Here is a 17,299-nt window from a genome sequence, read left to right as displayed (position 1 = left end):
TGGAGTTGTGTCTCCGGAACTTGATGTTGATAGAATATCAGCTGTTGTAGCTGCAGCTGTTTCACTTGTAATAACAGTTGTTGGAAGTTGAGAAGTTGTAGGTGTGGTTTGTGGTGTAGTGTTCTCTGTTCCAGTTGTTACTGTTGTTGGAATTTCAGTACTTGCAGATGTTGTGGGTTGTGGACTTGTAGTTTCTACAATCACTGTAGTTACAGGAGTATCAGTAGATGTAGATCTACTTGTTTCAGTGGTCAGAGATGATATTTCGGGCCCTGTACTTGTAATGCTTGTGACGGTGGTTGGTACAGGAGAATCAGTACTTGCAGATGCTGTTGTCTCTGGAGTTGTACTTTCTGAAGTCACTGTAGTTGACTGAATATCAACTGTTGTACCTATTGTTGTGTCGGTTGCAACCATAGTTGCTGTGGACATTTCTGTCGTCCGTGACGTAGCGGTTTGTGGAGTTGTGTCTCCGGAACTTGATGTTGATAGAATATCAGCTGTTGTAGCTGCAGCTGTTTCACTTGTAATAACAGTTGTTGGAAGTTGAGAAGTTGTAGGTGTGGTTTGTGGTGTAGTGTTCTCTGTTCCAGTTGTTACTGTTGTTGGAATTTCAGTACTTGCAGATGTTGTGGGTTGTGGACTTGTAGTTTCTACAATCACTGTAGTTACAGGAGTATCAGTAGATGTAGATCTACTTGTTTCAGTGGTCAGAGATGATATTTCGGGCCCTGTACTTGTAATGCTTGTGACGGTAGTTGGTACAGGAGAATCAATACTTGCAGATGCTGTTGTCTCTGGAGTTGTACTTTCTGAAGTCACTGTAGTTGACTGAATATCAACTGTTGTACTTATTGTTGTGTCGGTTGCAACCGTAGTGGCTGTGGACGTTTCTGTCGTCCGTGATGTAGTGGTTTGTGGAGTTGTGTCTCCGGAAGTTATTGTTGATGGCTGAGTATCAGTACTTGCAGGTGCTGTTGTCTCTGGAGTTGTACTTTCTGAAGTCGTTGCAGTTGACTGAATTTCAACGGTTGTATTTATTGTTGTGTCGGTTGATACCCTAGGGGTTTCCGGAGGTTCTGTCCTTGGTGACGTAGCGGTTTGTGGAGTTGTGTCTTTGGAAGTTGATGCTGATGGAATATCAGCTGTTGTAGTTGCAGCTGTTTCACTTGTAATAACAGTTGTTGGAAGTTGAGAAGTTGTAGGTGTGGTTTGTGGTGTAGTGTTCTCTGTTGCTGTTATTGATGTTGTTGGAATTTCAGTACTTGCAGATGTTGTGGGTTGTGGACTTGTAGTTTCTACAATCACTGTGGTTACAGGAGTATCAGTAGATGTAGATCTACTTGTTTCAGTGGTCAGAGATGATATTTCGGGCCCTGTACTTGTAATGCTTGTGACGGTGGTTGGTACAGGAGAATCAGTACTTGCAGATGCTGTTGTCTCTGGAGTTGTACTTTCTGAAGTCACTGTAGTTGACTGAATATCAACTGTTGTACCTATTGTTGTGTCGGTTGCAACCATAGTGGCTGTGGACATTTCTGTCGTCCGTGACGTAGCGGTTTGTGGAGTTGTGTCTCCGGAACTTGATGTTGATAGAATATCAGCTGTTGTAGCTGCAGCTGTTTCACTTGTAATAACAGTTGTTGGAAGTTGAGAAGTTGTAGGTGTGGTTTGTGGTGTAGTGTTCTCTGTTCCAGTTGTTACTGTTGTTGGAATTTCAGTACTTGCAGATGTTGTGGGTTGTGGACTTGTAGTTTCTACAATCACTGTAGTTACAGGAGTATCAGTAGATGTAGATCTACTTGTTTCAGTGGTCAGAGATGATATTTCGGGCCCTGTACTTGTAATGCTTGTGACGGTAGTTGGTACAGGAGAATCAATACTTGCAGATGCTGTTGTCTCTGGAGTTGTACTTTCTGAAGTCACTGTAGTTGACTGAATATCAACTGTTGTACTTATTGTTGTGTCGGTTGCAACCGTAGTGGCTGTGGACGTTTCTGTCGTCCGTGATGTAGTGGTTTGTGGAGTTGTGTCTCCGGAAATTATTGTTGATGGCTGAGTATCAGTACTTGTAGGTGCTGTTGTCTCTGGAGTTGTACTTTCTGAAGTCGTTGCAGTTGACTGAATTTCAACGGTTGTATTTATTGTTGTGTCGGTTGATACCCTAGGGGTTTCCGGAGGTTCTGTCCTTGGTGACGTAGCGGTTTGTGGAGTTGTGTCTTTGGGAGTTGATGTTGATGGAATATCAGCTGTTGTAGTTGCAGCTGTTTCACTTGTAATAACAGTTGTTGGAAGTTGAGAAGTTGTAGGTGTGGTTTGTGGTGTAGTGTTGTCTGTTGCTGTTATTGATGTTGTTGGAATTTCAGTACTTGCAGATGTTGTGGGTTGTGGACTTGTAGTTTCTACAATCACTGTGGTTACAGGAGTATCAGTAGATGTAGATCTACTTGTTTCAGTGGTCAGAGATGATATTTCGGGCCCTGTACTTGTAATGCTTGTGACGGTGGTTGGTACAGGAGAATCAGTACTTGCAGATGCTGTTGTCTCTGGAGTTGTACTTTCTGAAGTCACTGTAGTTGACTGAATATCAACTGTTGTACCTATTGTTGTGTCGGTTGCAACCATAGTGGCTGTGGACATTTCTGTCGTCCGTGACGTAGCGGTTTGTGGAGTTGTGTCTCCGGAACTTGATGTTGATAGAATATCAGCTGTTGTAGCTGCAGCTGTTTCACTTGTAATAACAGTTGTTGGAAGTTGAGAAGTTGTAGGTGTGGTTTGTGGTGTAGTGTTCTCTGTTCCAGTTGTTACTGTTGTTGGAATTTCAGTACTTGCAGATGTTGTGGGTTGTGGACTTGTAGTTTCTACAATCACTGTAGTTACAGGAGTATCAGTAGATGTAGATCTACTTGTTTCAGTGGTCAGAGATGATATTTCGGGCCCTCTACTTGTAATGCTTGTGACGGTAGTTGGTACAGGAGAATCAATACTTGCAGATGCTGTTGTCTCTGGAGTTGTACTTTCTGAAGTCACTGTAGTTGACTGAATATCAACTGTTGTACTTATTGTTGTGTCGGTTGCAACCGTAGTGGCTGTGGACGTTTCTGTCGTCCGTGACGTAGCGGTTTGTGGAGTTGTGTCTCCGGAAGTTATTGTTGATGGCTGAGTATCAGTACTTGCAGGTGCTGTTGTCTCTGGAGTTGTACTTTCTGAAGTCGTTGCAGTTGACTGAATTTCAACGGTTGTATTTATTGTTGTGTCGGTTGATACCCTAGGGGTTTCCGGAGGTTCTGTCCTTGGTGACGTAGCGGTTTGTGGAGTTGTGTCTTTGGAAGTTGATGTTGATGGAATATCAGCTGTTGTAGTTGCAGCTGTTTCACTTGTAATAACAGTTGTTGGAAGTTGAGAAGTTGTAGGTGTGGTTTGTGGTGTAGTGTTCTCTGTTGCTGTTATTGATGTTGTTGGAATTTCAGTACTTGCAGATGTTGTGGGTTGTGGACTTGTAGTTTCTACAATCACTGTGGTTACAGGAGTATCAGTAGATGTAGATCTACTTGTTTCAGTGGTCAGAGATGATATTTCGGGCCCTGTACTTGTAATGCTTGTGACGGTGGTTGGTACAGGAGAATCAGTACTTGCAGATGCTGTTGTCTCTGGAGTTGTACTTTCTGAAGTCACTGTAGTTGACTGAATATCAACTGTTGTACCTATTGTTGTGTCGGTTGCAACCATAGTGGCTGTGGACATTTCTGTCGTCCGTGACGTAGCGGTTTGTGGAGTTGTGTCTCCGGAACTTGATGTTGATAGAATATCAGCTGTTGTAGCTGCAGCTGTTTCACTTGTAATAACAGTTGTTGGAAGTTGAGAAGTTGTAGGTGTGGTTTGTGGTGTAGTGTTCTCTGTTCCAGTTGTTACTGTTGTTGGAATTTCAGTACTTGCAGATGTTGTGGGTTGTGGACTTGTAGTTTCTACAATCACTGTAGTTACAGGAGTATCAGTAGATGTAGATCTACTTGTTTCAGTGGTCAGAGATGATATTTCGGGCCCTCTACTTGTAATGCTTGTGACGGTAGTTGGTACAGGAGAATCAATACTTGCAGATGCTGTTGTCTCTGGAGTTGTACTTTCTGAAGTCACTGTAGTTGACTGAATATCAACTGTTGTACTTATTGTTGTGTCGGTTGCAACCGTAGTGGCTGTGGACGTTTCTGTCGTCCGTGATGTAGTGGTTTGTGGAGTTGTGTCTCCGGAAATTATTGTTGATGGCTGAGTATCAGTACTTGCAGGTGCTGTTGTCTCTGGAGTTGTACTTTCTGAAGTCGTTGCAGTTGACTGAATTTCAACGGTTGTATTTATTGTTGTGTCGGTTGATACCCTAGGGGTTTCCGGAGGTTCTGTCCTTGGTGACGTAGCGGTTTGTGGAGTTGTGTCTTTGGAAGTTGATGTTGATGGAATATCAGCTGTTGTAGTTGCAGCTGTTTCACTTGTAATAACAGTTGTTGGAAGTTGAGAAGTTGTAGGTGTGGTTTGTGGTGTAGTGTTCTCTGTTGCTGTTATTGATGTTGTTGGAATTTCAGTACTTGCAGATGTTGTGGGTTGTGGACTTGTAGTTTCTACAATCACTGTGGTTACAGGAGTATCAGTAGATGTAGATCTACTTGTTTCAGTGGTCAGAGATGATATTTCGGTCCCTGTACTTGTAATGCTTGTGACGGTGGTTGGTACAGGAGAATCAGTACTTGCAGATGCTGTTGTCTCTGGAGTTGTACTTTCTGAAGTCACTGTAGTTGACTGAATATCAACTGTTGTACCTATTGTTGTGTCGGTTGCAACCATAGTGGCTGTGGACATTTCTGTCGTCCGTGACGTAGCGGTTTGTGGAGTTGTGTCTCCGGAACTTGATGTTGATAGAATATCAGCTGTTGTAGCTGCAGCTGTTTCACTTGTAATAACAGTTGTTGGAAGTTGAGAAGTTGTAGGTGTGGTTTGTGGTGTAGTGTTCTCTGTTCCAGTTGTTACTGTTGTTGGAATTTCAGTACTTGCAGATGTTGTGGGTTGTGGACTTGTAGTTTCTACAATCACTGTAGTTACAGGAGTATCAGTAGATGTAGATCTACTTGTTTCAGTGGTCAGAGATGATATTTCGGGCCCTGTACTTGTAATGCTTGTGACGGTAGTTGGTACAGGAGAATCAATACTTGCAGATGCTGTTGTCTCTGGAGTTGTACTTTCTGAAGTCACTGTAGTTGACTGAATATCAACTGTTGTACTTATTGTTGTGTCGGTTGCAACCGTAGTGGCTGTGGACGTTTCTGTCGTCCGTGATGTAGTGGTTTGTGGAGTTGTGTCTCCGGAAGTTATTGTTGATGGCTGAGTATCAGTACTTGCAGGTGCTGTTGTCTCTGGAGTTGTACTTTCTGAAGTCGTTGCAGTTGACTGAATTTCAACGGTTGTATTTATTGTTGTGTCGGTTGATACCCTAGGGGTTTCCGGAGGTTCTGTCCTTGGTGACGTAGCGGTTTGTGGAGTTGTGTCTTTGGAAGTTGATGTTGATGGAATATCAGCTGTTGTAGTTGCAGCTGTTTCACTTGTAATAACAGTTGTTGGAAGTTGAGAAGTTGTAGGTGTGGTTTGTGGTGTAGTGTTGTCTGTTGCTGTTATTGATGTTGTTGGAATTTCAGTACTTGCAGATGTTGTGGGTTGTGGACTTGTAGTTTCTACAATCACTGTGGTTACAGGAGTATCAGTAGATGTAGATCTACTTGTTTCAGTGGTCAGAGATGATATTTCGGGCCCTGTACTTGTAATGCTTGTGACGGTGGTTGGTACAGGAGAATCAGTACTTGCAGATGCTGTTGTCTCTGGAGTTGTACTTTCTGAAGTCACTGTAGTTGACTGAATATCAACTGTTGTACCTATTGTTGTGTCGGTTGCAACCATAGTGGCTGTGGACATTTCTGTCGTCCGTGACGTAGCGGTTTGTGGAGTTGTGTCTCCGGAACTTGATGTTGATAGAATATCAGCTGTTGTAGCTGCAGCTGTTTCACTTGTAATAACAGTTGTTGGAAGTTGAGAAGTTGTAGGTGTGGTTTGTGGTGTAGTGTTCTCTGTTCCAGTTGTTACTGTTGTTGGAATTTCAGTACTTGCAGATGTTGTGGGTTGTGGACTTGTAGTTTCTACAATCACTGTAGTTACAGGAGTATCAGTAGATGTAGATCTACTTGTTTCAGTGGTCAGAGATGATATTTCGGGCCCTGTACTTGTAATGCTTGTGACGGTAGTTGGTACAGGAGAATCAATACTTGCAGATGCTGTTGTCTCTGGAGTTGTACTTTCTGAAGTCACTGTAGTTGACTGAATATCAACTGTTGTACTTATTGTTGTGTCGGTTGCAACCGTAGTGGCTGTGGACGTTTCTGTCGTCCGTGATGTAGTGGTTTGTGGAGTTGTGTCTCCGGAAGTTATTGTTGATGGCTGAGTATCAGTACTTGCAGGTGCTGTTGTCTCTGGAGTTGTACTTTCTGAAGTCGTTGCAGTTGACTGAATTTCAACGGTTGTATTTATTGTTGTGTCGGTTGATACCCTAGGGGTTTCCGGAGGTTCTGTCCTTGGTGACGTAGCGGTTTGTGGAGTTGTGTCTTTGGAAGTTGATGCTGATGGAATATCAGCTGTTGTAGTTGCAGCTGTTTCACTTGTAATAACAGTTGTTGGAAGTTGAGAAGTTGTAGGTGTGGTTTGTGGTGTAGTGTTCTCTGTTGCTGTTATTGATGTTGTTGGAATTTCAGTACTTGCAGATGTTGTGGGTTGTGGACTTGTAGTTTCTACAATCACTGTGGTTACAGGAGTATCAGTAGATGTAGATCTACTTGTTTCAGTGGTCAGAGATGATATTTCGGGCCCTGTACTTGTAATGCTTGTGACGGTGGTTGGTACAGGAGAATCAGTACTTGCAGATGCTGTTGTCTCTGGAGTTGTACTTTCTGAAGTCACTGTAGTTGACTGAATATCAACTGTTGTACCTATTGTTGTGTCGGTTGCAACCATAGTGGCTGTGGACATTTCTGTCGTCCGTGACGTAGCGGTTTGTGGAGTTGTGTCTCTGGAACTTGATGTTGATAGAATATCAGCTGTTGTAGCTGCAGCTGTTTCACTTGTAATAACAGTTGTTGGAAGTTGAGAAGTTGTAGGTGTGGTTTGTGGTGTAGTGTTCTCTGTTCCAGTTGTTACTGTTGTTGGAATTTCAGTACTTGCAGATGTTGTGGGTTGTGGACTTGTAGTTTCTACAATCACTGTAGTTACAGGAGTATCAGTAGATGTAGATCTACTTGTTTCAGTGGTCAGAGATGATATTTCGGGCCCTGTACTTGTAATGCTTGTGACGGTAGTTGGTACAGGAGAATCAATACTTGCAGATGCTGTTGTCTCTGGAGTTGTACTTTCTGAAGTCACTGTAGTTGACTGAATATCAACTGTTGTACTTATTGTTGTGTCGGTTGCAACCGTAGTGGCTGTGGACGTTTCTGTCGTCCGTGATGTAGTGGTTTGTGGAGTTGTGTCTCCGGAAGTTATTGTTGATGGCTGAGTATCAGTACTTGCAGGTGCTGTTGTCTCTGGAGTTGTACTTTCTGAAGTCGTTGCAGTTGACTGAATTTCAACGGTTGTATTTATTGTTGTGTCGGTTGATACCCTAGGGGTTTCCGGAGGTTCTGTCCTTGGTGACGTAGCGGTTTGTGGAGTTGTGTCTTTGGAAGTTGATGTTGATGGAATATCAGCTGTTGTAGTTGCAGCTGTTTCACTTGTAATAACAGTTGTTGGAAGTTGAGAAGTTGTAGGTGTGGTTTGTGGTGTAGTGTTCTCTGTTGCTGTTATTGATGTTGTTGGAATTTCAGTACTTGCAGATGTTGTGGGTTGTGGACTTGTAGTTTCTACAATCACTGTGGTTACAGGAGTATCAGTAGATGTAGATCTACTTGTTTCAGTGGTCAGAGATGATATTTCGGGCCCTGTACTTGTAATGCTTGTGACGGTGGTTGGTACAGGAGAATCAGTACTTGCAGATGCTGTTGTCTCTGGAGTTGTACTTTCTGAAGTCACTGTAGTTGACTGAATATCAACTGTTGTACCTATTGTTGTGTCGGTTGCAACCATAGTGGCTGTGGACATTTCTGTCGTCCGTGACGTAGCGGTTTGTGGAGTTGTGTCTCCGGAACTTGATGTTGATAGAATATCAGCTGTTGTAGCTGCAGCTGTTTCACTTGTAATAACAGTTGTTGGAAGTTGAGAAGTTGTAGGTGTGGTTTGTGGTGTAGTGTTCTCTGTTCCAGTTGTTACTGTTGTTGGAATTTCAGTACTTGCAGATGTTGTGGGTTGTGGACTTGTAGTTTCTACAATCACTGTAGTTACAGGAGTATCAGTAGATGTAGATCTACTTGTTTCAGTGGTCAGAGATGATATTTCGGGCCCTGTACTTGTAATGCTTGTGACGGTGGTTGGTACAGGAGAATCAGTAGTTGTAGATGCTATTGTCTCTGGAGCTGTGCTTTCTGAAGTCACTGTAGTTGACTGAATATCAACTGTTGTGCTTATTGTTGTGTCGGTTGCAACCGTAGTGGCTGTGGACGTTTCTGTCATCCGTGATGTAGTGGTTTGTGGAGTTGTGTCTCCGGAACTTGATGTTGATAGAATATCAGCTGTTGTAGCTGCAGCTGTTTCACTTGGAATGACAGTTGTTGGAAGTTGAGAAGTTGAAAATGTGGTTTGTGGTGTAGTGTTCTCTGTTCCAGTTGTTGCTCTTGTTGGAATTTCAGTACTTGCAGATGTTGTGGGTTGTGGACTTGTAGTTTCTACATTTATTGTAGTTATAGGACTATCATTAGATGTAGATTTGCTTGTTTCAGTGGTCAGAGATGATATTTCGGGCCCTGTAGTTGTAATGCTTGTGACGGTAGTTGGTACAGGAGAATCAGTACTTCCAGATGTGATTGTAATGCTTGTGTTCACTTCAGTTATCACAGATGTCAAATTCATCAGAATGTGTTCAGTGGTTGTTTCTGTCATTGTTGTGGCTGGTTTTAGTGTTGTGGAATCTATGTTGATTGTATTTGTCCTTTCACTTGTAGTACCTGAAGCTGTTTCATCTGTAATATTGTTTGGTTTTTGAGTTGACATTAATAAGGTTGTTTCTTGAGTGCTTTGGGGATTAGAAGTTGAATTTCCTGCAGTCGATTGTGAAACAGCACAATCCAGTGTCACTGTTAAGGGAGCCATCATATGTCAAAGTTAAGGTACTTTTTGGGCAATCGTAAGTAAGATATAATAATATGTTTTTTTGTAAAAACTTGCTTACCTGTTAGTAAACATATGGCTAATACCTGTCTTCCTTCCATCTTAATTGTTTCTCCAGGGGATCACCTACATGACAAAGAAGCCATGTAAGCTCAAATAGTTCCAAAGATAGCTGTTGACTTTTTTGTTTTTGTATTTTTTATATCATCATGTCTTTTGGTAGTTCAGCTCATCATTAAATGCACTAAAAAAAAGTCTCATACTCTGTTAGGATGATAATTAAAGCCAAAAAGTAAGGTCAGTCGGAGCCTGTCACTGATAGTCAGATATGTCTGTCAAGTGTCTTCTTATCTGGTTCAGTAGCATGGAGTCCAGGAATCTCCATGACACCAAAAAAATATAGCTGCAAACGGCGATGGCGGGCCCTCACACCTCCGGCGATTCACAACCCATAACATTTCGTCGTCTAACAATGCATTCAGATCTGAGATCTGTACTACGAAGCAAGGTAACTGTTTTAGCTGTTGCTATGATCACTACGAAGCTTGGTAACTGGGTCATCCAGGTAACTTCTGGTTAATTTAACTCAGAGTAAATAGTAAACCTCCTAACAAAAGAGCCCTATGGCTTCATTCTCCTGGCAAAACAAAGCTCTTCTGTTAGGAGGTTTACTACTTAGTCTGAGTTAAATTAACCAGAAGTTACTTGGATGACCCAGTTACCTCGCTTCGTAGTGATCATAGCAACAGCTAAAAGATTTCAGGCTTAAAACCACACAACCACATAATATGCCCAACCAATATGGCAAACAAACACAAATATTACTGTTAAATTAATGTTCATGTGTGTCTTTAGACAATACAGACATCAGTGTCATGATTCTAAATAGAACTACAAAAAAAAAAAGAGAAAGAAAGAAAACCGATTCACATGTAAATGTCATTATGCTCAATAACTGCATACTTTAACACATCTTTACACAATACCTGTTCATGTGATCTGCAATAGTACCACAACACCTTTTGTGTGCTGTGTAAATATGCATCTGACAAATTTTCTTTATTACCATGTATGATGCTGAATTGCATGTAAGATCTCATTTTCAGACATTGCCCTTACTTAACATGCAAAAAAAAAATTTAACAGTTTTAAACATTGGAAGTATCAGTTTTTGCGTATAAAGTAGCCTACAAGGACACAGTTTTGGCATGTAAGTCATAATGCTCAAATTCTAAACATTTTGTGTAGTTTAATCGTCGTGAGCGAGTGTAATGAACTGCCACACCCCCCTTTGTGCCGCGTCACACTATATACAACGTTAAAGATTGTAAAGTTAGGAGCACATTTACAGTGTGGACAGAACCACTGTGCATAATAGGTTTTTATTTGCTACACTGTATGTTCAATATAATTGACAATTCATTGATCAAGAGAAAATACAAATAGAAAAAGTTACACATCATAGCATTAGGTCATTCATCACATGCTTGGGACAGCAGCGACTTGCCTTTCGAACATTAAAAGTGCCCTAAAGCATAGGTTACTTGAAGTAAACAGACTTGTCATTCTCTTATTGCTTAAAATGGTAATGCACTGGAATAGAAGCCGATTTAGCAATCCACATCACAACAGCCTGAAGACGTGGCTTTAAACCAACTAACAGAAGCCAGCTAACAGCATAGGCATAGTTCGCTGTTAGATATCATAGCAACCTAATGTTACAGCCTCAGCTGTAGCTTGCGTTTACAGCACACCGTGGGCTAGCATAACATGCTAATTGTTCCTTGAACTATGTTAGCTTTAATGATCATCCAATCTGAACTTGATAGTAATTAAACATCCATACATATTGTGTTCATTTGAGACAGCGGCGTTTTGTATTGAAATATGTTGAGATTAAGCCAACGAGTGTAGTGGATCATGACATCAGGCTACATGGTCATAGCGTCAGCTAAAAGGATTCGGACTTATCAACTGAATCATTTTTAGGTGAACCAAGCAACCTGCCAAAAGTAGTACCACAAACACTTGGGCTTTTTTAGATTAACCGTAGCATTTCCTTTGTACGCACGCAGGTGTAAATGCATTGGCAGTTCAAAAGTTTGTCAACCTTCATCCCAATCACGAAATTGACACAACACAACAATTAATGTGAGGTGACAAAATACGATGTCTGCTTCTCTTAAAAGGCCACTCAGAGCTCGTTTCATAGTAAGTATGCAAAATGCCCTCTGACACAGGTGAGTTCACAACACCATGACTGGAGGCTGAGTTTGCCTACGACTCGTCCAATATTTTCAAACCGGGACAGCTCGCAAGCCGTTATCCCTTATTTCATCACCAAAGTAACACAACACCACAGTTGAAAGAGTTTGTTTTTTAGTAAGCATGCAAAATGCCTCCCGACGTCGATGAATTAGCAACAGGGCTAACATGCTCAAAACACATAAACAGACATGGCCGCTCCTCTAGTCCGAATCCTGTCGCTCATCAGACTGGTGAAACAGCCTAAAAGTGTGTTCAGATCTACCCATATTCATCCTTTCCCCATGTCTACGCTGTTCAACATATCAAAAATCCCTTCATAGTATAAAATCAAGACACCCATGTCTTCATGTACACCAAATCTGAAATGAATCCGATGAACTGTCTAGGAGCACTACAGCCGTGATGGGTGAAAAAGCCACTCTTTCTGTTGCCAGATGGTGGTGCTACACTGGGATGTCACTCTGGGCGTGTGGATATCATCATAACCATCATAACCAATAACCTGTGAAGTTTCACATGCATCAAAAAATGCATGGAGAATTTATGACGCATTCCTGTTTGTGTGGCTGGGACATATAAATTCATCATTTCACCATTTCAATACCTTGCAAGATATCAAAAATCCTTCAGCAATTTAAAATCTGCAACATCTTGACATTATAGATCCCAAATTTGATATGGATCCAATGAATCGTCTAGGAGGAGAACATCAAAATGTAACGTGTAAAAACGCGCATAATCCAAAGTAACTCACTTCCTGTTGGGAATGGCTAATGGCTAATACAATGTAATTGCAAATTTTTTCGTCTTGGGGAGACCCATATGCCTACAAAATCTGGTGCGTGGGCACAAGACTCAATGCCATATGGGGGCGCTCTTGAGTCCCCGGACCACACCTAGGACCACACCTCCGTCTCTGAGTAACTATCACAAGCACTGATGTGTGTACCTTCAGTGCTCGGGCCCTAAAAACAGGTCCCCATAATTGAACAGTAACATCAACTCATTGGTTTCAAGCAGAAATTAACTAAGAAATGTTAGGAATTAATCTTTCCAAAATGTAGTTGAGATTTAAAAGGGTAAAATCACCTAGGATTCTGTGTGTCTGTTGACTGATGTCACAAAATTGTAAAAAACACACAAAAAAAAGTTAAGTACTGTTAACCTTGTAAGTATAAGGTGCATAAAGCTCTGAAAATAAGGATATGAGGATATTTGTGCCTTATGTTTTGTGAAAGAATTGTTACTTTTAAGAAAATGTTGTTTTGGGTGACTTTAGCAAATCACTATTAAAAGCAGAATATGTTCTGTACATCAGAGAAATAATTGATATCTAAATTTATTGATATGTCAGATTTCTCAGATATAGCTTGTTTCCCTGAAGTATGTGGTTTAACTTTGGGCTGTGCAGTTCTTTACACTTTTAGTCCAGCTGCTGATGAAAGTATCTGTCTCATACATCAGGACTCATACTTAATGCTTTAGTTGTCAAATGTCTTGAAACTTAAGCCATGTCTGTTTTAAAAAGTTTTCTTGTGACAAATTCTGAATAATCTTAAACAAATTTAAATGATACAGTTTATTTAACCCTTAATTAACTCTTATTTGTTTTTGATTCCCACTGAATTAATGTCTAAAGAGGAACTGGCTTTGATTTCAAGTGTTGACATTTTTGTGTAAAATCATCTGCGAGGAAAATTCAAAAAGCGACATAATTATGCATGTTGACTGCAGGGTCCGCATCATCTTAACACAGTATATTCAGTGAGATTCATTCTTTCACAGACAGAATGTCTACTCAAAAAATTTTTCTTTTTATTCTCACCATCCTCCATGACATGCATGCCATGTTTAAATAAATACATATGTAATATAATTCCATCTAAATTAAGTAACTTAAAAAATACCCTTGAGCTTAAAAGCCAAACTCACCACTTGCTTGTACACGCAGTAAGGTAAAAAGCAGTAGATCGACTTGTGTGTGGTCAGAAGGCCATCGCTGAGAGCTCAGTGCCGTCCCCCTGCACAACAGATAGAAAGATACTTAGCCTCACAACAGCATCTTCTTAAGGAAGGAGGAAAGTCATATGTCATCAGCAGCTTTTCCTCATGTAATTGTTTAGGAGCCAAAAAAGGAGGGGTAGGCTTGTCACTGACAGGTCGTGCGAGTCCAGTGCATCGTTGTTCCTGCGTTTCGATTGTTCTGAGAAATACATTCCATTGCCAACTGAAAGGATGTTTGATTGTCTGTATCTATAGGGGTCACAGAACCAAACATGCAGTATTGTTGCATATCAGAGGTGCATAACAATCTCACAAATGAGGAACAACTTAACAAATCTGAGTGAAAGAGAAACATAAAAGTCCCATATTGGGTCAGGACATCAACGTAGGTGCTTTGGGTTGACACAGACAGATAAAATACAAGCATTCCTTTATTGCGGATCCCTACTGTTCTCCAAGCATATTTCAGGTGTCACAACCAATGTAAATCACTATAGACTATAAAGAATACATTATTAATTCAATATTCTCTTTCTCTTCTCTTTTGGCGTGGGACTTGTTCAAACTGGACGGTTCGCATAGGTTTGAAGACACAGCTATGAGGAGGAAACGGTGTGATTTCCTGCTGTTGTGTGTGATGGATTTGTGGTTAATAAAGCTGATTTTGTGAGAATCACTATGCCCTGACATTTAAAACCTGCTGCATTAGATCACAGTCTTCGCCTGCACATTTATACATCGTGAATATTTGGGTATATATGTGAGTTGCTCTGCACACTGATACATCGTTTATATTTGGGTGTGAGGTGGTCTTCCTGCTCTTGGAGTGTGAAGAGATCATTCAGACTTACACAGAGAAAACGTGTTGACAGGTTGTTAATTCACACAGCTGTCAAAACCTTTGTCCTAACAATACAAAACACAGTAGACTTGCCTTATTTGCTTAATGTGCATTCCAGGGTGTTGTTGTCAGAGAACAGTGGGCGAGAAGACTTTCCTGTTGTGGTGACTCTATAAAACATGTCAGATGTTAAAAGAGAGAGACAAAGAATTAAAATACTTCCTTCAGAAATCAAACAGGAAAAATCCACCCATGGATCAGTTTGAAACTTTCATTTTGGATTTCAATTTAAATCCTACGTGTCTTGTGTGTTTGTTCTTACTAGATTTGATACTGTAATTATATCTCATCGTGTGTGTTTTTATTTTTCACTGACTCAACAACACATGAACCTCTGAGACTGAATTAAGACACTATTCTATTCCTATTAAGAGTGTATTCGAGAAGGGTTTTTTGTCCTTCAGCCATAATAGGAACAGTCGTATTACAGGAACAATGTCGTGTAGCATATGAAACATCATACAAGTGTAATGTAAGTAAAATTCACCAACAGCAATTACGTGATTTCATCATTGTTATTACTCGTGACTTTGTTGTTGGCTGTGGGGTCAGCCTGTGAAACAGCTCTGATCTCTGGGAGTGTCAGAGTGAGACAAGAGACAGAGGGGACAGAGGAGACAGAGGGGACGGAGGAGACAGAAGAGACAGGAGACAGAGGAGTCAGAGGGGACAGAAGAGACAGGGAAACAGGGAACAGAGGAGACAGAGGAGTCAGAGAGGAGACAGAGGAGTCAGAGGAGACAGAGGGGACAGGAGGCAGAGGAGACAGAGGGGACAGGGAAACAGGGAACAGAGGATACGGAGGAGACAGAGGGGACAGAGGAGACAGAGGAGACAGAGGAAACAAGGAACAGAGGATACGGAGGAGACAGAGGGGACAGAGGAGACAGGGGGGACAGAGAGGAGACAGAGGATTCAGAGGAGACGGAGGAAACAGAGGAGTCAGAGGGGACAGAGGAGACAGGAGACAGAAGGGACAGGAGGCAGAGGAGACAGAGGAGACAGAGGAGACAGGGGGGACAGAGAGGAGACAGAGGATTCAGAGGAGACGGAGGAAACAGAGGAGTCAGAGGAGTCAGAGGGGACAGAGGAGACAGGAGACAGAAGGGACAGGAGGCAGAGGAGACAGAGGAGACAGAGGAGACAGAGGAGACAGAGGAGTCAGAGGAAACAGGGAACAGAGGGGACAGAGGAGACAGAGGATACGGAGGAGACAGAGGGGACAGAGGAGACAGAGGAGACAGAGGAGACAGGGGGGACAGAGGAAACAGGGAACAGAGGATACGGAGGAGACAGAGGATACGGAGGAGACAGAGGGGACAGAGGAGACAGAGGAAACAGGGAACAGAGGGGACAGAGGAGACAGAGGATACGGAGGAGACAGAGGGGACAGAGGAGACAGAGGAGACAGAGGGGACAGAGGAGACAGAGGAAACAGGGAACAGAGGATACGGAGGAGACAGAGGAGACGGAGGAGTCAGAGGGGACAGAGGAGACAGGGGGGACAGAGAGGAGACAGAGGATTCAGAGGAGACGGAGGAAACAGAGGAGAGAGGGGACAGAGGAGACAGGAGACAGAGGAGACAGAGGAGACAGAGGAGTCAGAGGGGACAGAGGAGTCAGAGGGGACAGAGGAGACAGAGGAGTCAGAGGGGACAGAGGAGACAGGGGGGACAGAGGGGACAGAGGAGTCAGAGGGGACAGAGGAGACAGGGGGGACAGAGGGGACAGAGGAGGCAGAGGAGACAGATGAGTCGGAGGAGACAGAGGAGACAGTGGGGACAGAGGAGACAGGAGACGGAGGGGATTCTGAGAATGGAGAGGCTGCTCTTGTTCTCATGGTTGGATGAACCAGTGTGTATGGTTTTAGATTCTGTGACAACCGATGAACAGATGAGAGTGGACAGATGTCATTCTTTAAAATGTCAGATGCTAATATTAGTGACCATGACATAATCATGATAAACCAGCTTATACAAGGCTTGTGTGGAGTCTGTAGCTAGAGGTTTGTGTGGAGTGTGAGTTTAAATGATCTTATGGGTTTGCAAACATTAAGGCTCAGTGAGAAAGTCTGTCTGATGCATATTATATTATATTACATTATATTATATTATATTATATTATATTATATTATATTATATTATTGTATTATATAAATAACAATAAAATATAAATACGAGAAAATGATTCCGTGTGTGCGTCATTTTTCAGTCAGATTGCTTCTCCTTCAGGGCAGGATCCAAGTCAGGCTTTGCTTTAAATTGCTTCAGTAGCTGCAATTTCTAGCTACCCTACTTCTCTAAATACCTTTGTCCCTCTCCTTCTGTTTATCTATGTAATTTGGCAACTACACTTATTACTGCAGTTTCCTCATTCTGATACTGCTCAATGTATTCCAGGGGCGCAATACGAAGGGTAAATTAACGCTTAGCCTTATTTCGATCTCTGTTTATGAGGTAATAGGATCTGATTGATGCACTTACTGTAAGTCGCTTTGGCTAAAAGCGTCTGCCAAATACCAGACTGTAAACTGATTCTGTCAAGGAAACGAGTGCTGCACATTTTAATCTCAGATTTTGCTTTTTGCTTTTTTGTCCTGTAAAAGACACACACGCGCGCACACACACACACACACACACACACACACACAAACACACACAAATTAAAGTGTTCGATCATTAAAATCATTTGTCAATATTGAGGAAGGCGTAGGTTATAATGAACCTGTCCTCTTTCAAGCCAACCCCAGCCACCAGCAGAAAACGTGTCTGTGCAGAGGTCCGCTCCAGTTCCCCAGTGAAAAATGCCACGACTCAGATCTGACAAGACCTTTTCTTGCCAGAC

Source organism: Chanos chanos, chromosome 16, assembly GCF_902362185.1.
Source record: "Chanos chanos chromosome 16, fChaCha1.1, whole genome shotgun sequence".
Lineage (NCBI taxonomy): Eukaryota > Metazoa > Chordata > Actinopteri > Gonorynchiformes > Chanidae > Chanos > Chanos chanos.
This window is presented reverse-complemented; position numbering follows the sequence as displayed.